This window comes from Marmota marmota, unplaced genomic scaffold (assembly GCF_001458135.2).
Source record: "Marmota marmota marmota unplaced genomic scaffold, marMar, whole genome shotgun sequence".
Classification (NCBI taxonomy): domain Eukaryota; kingdom Metazoa; phylum Chordata; class Mammalia; order Rodentia; family Sciuridae; genus Marmota; species Marmota marmota.
Window position 1 is genome coordinate 1,036,449 of NW_026000051.1, and position 5,556 is coordinate 1,042,004.

At 44.4% G+C, this 5,556-nt stretch overlaps 1 protein-coding gene across 3 annotated transcripts in view; it reads left to right on the forward strand.

The window, feature by feature from the left end:
* The window catches only part of Med27 (mediator complex subunit 27), a 182,628-nt gene that overhangs the window by 139,940 nt on the left and 37,132 nt on the right, over positions 1–5,556 (forward strand). The gene's annotated exons all lie outside the window — the stretch shown is intronic.

The following is a 5,556-nucleotide window of genomic DNA, read 5'->3' on the forward strand; positions in this document are numbered from 1 at the left end:
CCCCCCCTTCAGCAGAAGGTACTGTCACCATTGTGTAGGTGGGAAACAGACTCAGGTTGAGCAGCAAAGCTGGAATCTATGGAATGCCAGCGTCCTGGTCTTCTGTCACCTCTGTTGCCATCCAGGAAAAGGTGGCACAGATCTTAAAAAGCAGGAAACTCCTACAACGTGTAGGTGACTGGGGGAAAAGTGTTGAAATGAGTTTTTGCTTTTTTTAAGCTTTTTAAAAGAAAAAGCATTTTGATAAAATTTAATTTTGGTAGAAAATGCTTTCTGAAAATACTGCAGACTTTCCCGGTTCTATTTTCTTCCTCCACACAGGCTTGATCAAATGATTGTTTTGCTGATAAATTTAGTGTGCAGTTGGGACTTATATGTAGATTGTACTTACCCTCAAAGGGAGAGAGGATTTTATAGTTTCCATTCATTCTCATTAAAATCAGAACATTTGCATCTTAACTTTTACATCTTGTTCCAGGAATTTTAAGCAGTCTGATTGTATGGAAGTGGGTCGTATTAATTGCAAATAGGCTCGACATCTGCTCACTAACATGGAAGGGTTTTTTTTAGCTCTGTTTTGTTTTTATATATGATCTACCAGCGTGATTAAGTGAGAGCTGTTGGTGGTACTTTACAAAGCTGGGTTTTTCAGAGACTTGTAATGTACCCATAAAAATGAATTTAAGAGTGAATCTTTGAAACTTCTTGAACTGGGAGCATTTAAGCATCTTGGGATTGATAAATTTTTATCCACAGTCAGGGAGCCTTTTCCTATCTTTGGAGCCTCGGTTGGTCTATTGCACATGGAACCGGGTGCAGTGGGTTCCAGGCCCTGGAATAAGGGCAGGAGAGCAGCATTTCTGTCCTGCCTCTATCTGCAGGGAGTGAATGAGGTCAGGTGTAGCAGCAGAGGAGAAAATGGGATCCAGGGTACTGGTGACTGACTGATAGGCAAGTTATTTCTTTCCCGATAGTAATATAACAGTGCTTCCCTAAGTGGGAACACATCTTTTAAAAAAAAAAAAAACACTAATTCTTAAGGAAATTAGCATGCTCAGTAAGTTGAGGAAACACGCACTGGTTAAACAAAACTAAGCAGTCTCCTTTGTAGAGTCCTTTTCCGAGCCTTGAATATACTTTCTCCACAAACTGAGTCTTCAGGAGAAGAACATTTCATGTACTTTCCCAGATATATTTGCCCTCAGACCCCTTTTCACAGAATACACTTTGGGATATGTTATCGTGGAGAACGCTTCAAATACTTACCTTAAAATGAAGAACACAAGCATCTAATTACTACTTGGATGATGTAGTTTAATGTAGGGGTGGCTCCCCAGGGTGGCTGAAAACCTCACCCCTCTGGACTTTGCAGGACCTGGCTTTTTCAAAACTGTCAGTTCCAAGCCAGTGGTGTCACTGGCTCAGTTGGGGAGCCAGAGGGAAGGTGAGGCCGCTGCATGTTTGTGCATTCCATATTTGACAAAGAAGAGGGTGACAGGTGATTAGCAGCTGCAGCCAAAGAAAGACAAGGAAAATACAGAAATGGTTCTAGCTAGAGTAACATTTTCCCTACAGTAGTTTCTTGACCCTGGCACAGCACCTGCCACCTAGAAGGTCTTAGTGTTTGTTGAATGAATAAATTGTTAGTTGCTCTGAGGTCTTTGCTAAAAGACTGCATCTAATGTTGCTAGGCCATCTTACTGTGCTTCAGGTTAGTTGCATGTACATAATCTTCTTAATTTTTTTTTTATTTTTAGTCGTAGATGGATACAGTACCTTTATTTTATTTATTTATGTGGTGCAGAGGATCGAACGCAATGCCCCACACATTCAAGGCAAGTGCTCTATGACCAAGCCCCAGCCCCAGCCCAACATGTACATGATGTTTCATGCCTTCTGGAGTCAAGGGTCAGAACATGCCCTGACAAATGTCCTTCTCAACAAAAGTATCACTGCCTCGCTGCACAGCACGTGCTCCAGGCACGGTTACTCTAGGAGCAGGAAGCGATCTGAACCGATGGAGCCAAACCCTTTCTCTGTCTCTTGGAACTAGTGACAGAGAGTTGACAGCTCTAAGAAGAGGTGTCTGCTGCTATGGGATCCAGCAGAGTTGATGACAAGAGGGCTGACGCTGCAGCTCCAACCTTCGGCCTCCATCCCGTTAACTTCTGGCTTTGGAAGCACCAGCATCTAGGTCGCATTGCCATAGTCCTCCGAGGGTTTAGTAGCACCGATCTCCCATTTAGTCCCTCCTCCAGCAGACTGTCTTGTTACCCAAAGGAAGACTCACTCGCTCACCTTTAATATGGGGAAATCATTTAGAGCACTTAATTTGGGTTGATTCTTTATTGGTGCACTATTGCAATTAAGTTAGATTAATGAAAGGTAAATTCCAGTCTATACATGAAAAAAAATCTCTTGTAAAGATCCTAATTAGAATGTGTGTTTATTTAGCCTCTCATGGTTTAATTGCATCCCGTCTTGCTATTTACAAACAGGCATCATTAAAGAATAATGAGTATGTGAAGAGCATTAAAACTAGCAGCAGATGCGGTAACTGGAGGTGGGGGCAGGGGGCGAGGTGCTGGTTGTATGGGTTTGGAAAGAAAGGGGAGTGCAGGACATCCCTGTCACCCTTCGGAGGCCAAGGGCAGACCTTGTGCGTGCAAGGCAGCAGCTTATCCTTGTGTGAGGCAGCAGAGTTGGGCTGCTTTTAATGTCACAGCAGCATTATCTGTAGAGGTGAACAGTCAACACACACACTTAGCCAGGTGCTTAGGTGGGAAGCTGCTTCAGCCCCGTGCCAGGCAGACTCCAGATCCTGGAGGGTCCCTGGGGAGCTGAAGGCAGCGTGCAGGCTGTGGCCTTCCTAGCACAGAGCAGCCCCAGCAGGCCCTTCAGCCGGCGCACGGAAATAAGTATGAAATAAATTGAGAAATAGGTTTATGACATTTCTTGGGCACCCCTAAAATATCTCATTCCAGTTTTACAAAATTAACAGTTGCTTCTTGTAGTAACAATGCAATTTTGTCTTTAGGTGGATGCTTAGTTGATTATATTCTATTCTAACCTGATTTTAAAGGTAGGAAAGACTCTGGATAGCAGTGAAGCAAAAGCCAAGAGAACACACGGGAACCCACTAATAATAATATATTCCGATCATTTGTTGCATAATGCTCTCATTCTTTGTATAAAATAAAGTTTTACAGGGCTGGGGGTGAAAACTCAGTGGTAGAGTGTGTGATTAGTTTTGCAAAGTCCTGGGTCCAATCCCAGTCACCAAAAAATAAATCAATAAGATAATTAAGTAAATTTTCAAACTAATTGAATGAAAGTCATGGGTAGAAGTAGTGAATCTGAGAAGCATCTTCAATCCTGATTTTACAGAATTCCTGTGCCTTGGTTTCCCCTTCTGTTATGGTTATCATTGCAAACAGTTTTGTAAATGCATTCTTTATAAATGCAAATTTCTAGTATCCAAACTATATTAAAGCCTTAGATTTCTCAAGGGATTCCTAGGTGGGTTGAAGTCCAGGGTTTAATTTATTTAAAATTGGGTTATAGAAATTCAGTTTTTGGTATGGGTGTGTTATATTTTTCTTCAAGCAAATTTGGTTTAATTTTAAGTCACTATACAGAGAAGCAAAAAAAAAAAGTTTTTTGATATTCTAACTACCACATGTATTTAAGGACGAAGATAGCTGCATTATCAAACACAGAAGAATCCAAACAGGAATGTGTAGGTGTCTCTCTTGTAGTTGTTAACTTGCAACTGTTCCATTTTCAGCTCACAGAACTGTGGGGCATATTTTTCCATTCATATTAATTGGATTTTAAAGTGACCTTGTCCGTGTATTGATTTGAATTAAAATTTTCTACATCAAGGTCAAGTTGGCATACATCCTACCGATGAGATTAAAAAGCCAGGTGCTGCCTAACAGGGTATCAACAAAAGAAATGGGGATTTCAGGTTTACCCCAAAGGACACCATGGTGCCATCCTAACCCAAGCAGTGGGTGCGTGGGCACCACCTTTGCCTGGACTTGCCTAGCCTCTCATGGAGACAGCCCCTCTTGCAGTTCCTGAGCCTGACTCTTTCCAGGAAGAGCATCCCAAGCTCCTTTTAGCCTGGACGAATGTTGCTCAGGGTGCAGGCCACTGAGAAACAGGACTGTTTATTGAGTGGAACTGTCTCGCCAGCCCTCAGCCATGAGGTCCGATCTGACGCCCACTCGTATTTCAAAGGAAGTGATTCCCCCTCCCGATTTCCCCTTCTTCTTTCTCATCTCATTTCAGTAAATGGCAGAACCATTTACCTCGTGTTCAAACCATAAAACCCTTTTCTCACCTCTCATACCCAGTCCCTCAGCAGGTGCTGGCGGTTGGCAGGCCCTGGCTTCTCCCTTGCCTGTTACCACCATGCCACTTGGAGCTGCCGTCTTCCCCTTTCAGGGCTTCCCCATTCCCTCTCTTGACCCCTCCACAGAGCAGCCAGGGCTGTTTGTTAAAGCACATGTCAGACATGTCGAAACTCCCCACATCACCAGGCAAGACCAAACTCCTTATCAGAGCCCCAGAAGCTTTTCCTACCTGCCTGGCCCTCCTTAGCCTCTCCTGCATGCCTGACCTGCTTTCTGCCCCTCCTCAGCTGGGCCACTCTGCCCTACCCCACATTTGCCCTGGACTACCCTGGTCTTACCCAGGAGGCTTCAGCCAAACTTGAACCAACCCCCTTGCCCAGCTTTCTTGTCTTCAGAGTCTCAGAAGAGTACATATTTTTGCCCACCACCCGCAGAGTGTCCAGTTGTAAGAGCTTTGTTGACTGTCCCATCGGCAGCCCTCGCTGCAACACCTGGCACGTGAACACTTGAGGGAACTAACAGATGAACAACCCGATTAAGGTGTCATTTTTCACATTCATTTCTGAACTGCCCCTTTTGTTCACTTCCCTCATAACTCTGCAATTTACATTTCTTCCTTTATACACGCACTGGCCACTTGGCTTCTCTAGGCCATTGCTTGTGGACGTCTGCTTCATTCATCTCTGTGGGGCCTAGCGCCTTGCGTGCATATGACGGGCACGTGACAGATGGTTGGTTGGACAGATGGAAGGTGGAAAGGAACAGGCAGGCGAGCCTGTTGCAGCCCAGGGCAGTTCAGGTTTCCAGTGTACGTCTCTCTGTCTCCTGCCTTTCTCCATCCCTTATTTGTTCCCCTTCTGTCTGCATGGCTTCTTCCTTTTTGTTCCCCATTTACTCCTCATGTTTTCCTGTCCAAATTCTAGAAAGAGGCAGTTTTACTGACTTAAGCAGTTTGGGCAGGGCCTGCTTTCCCAGCCACTGTGTCATGCCCTGGGCCTGGTATCCATGTGTCGTGATGTGGATGTGAGGTGTCCCCCAAAAACTCATGTGTGAGACAATGCAAGAAGGTTCAAAGAAGAGAGATTGGGTGTGAGAGCCTTAACCCAGTTAGTGAATTAATCCCCTGGTGGGATTAGCTGAAGGTGGTAGGTGTGGCTGGAGGAATATAAACTTTGGGGTATAAACTTTGTATCTA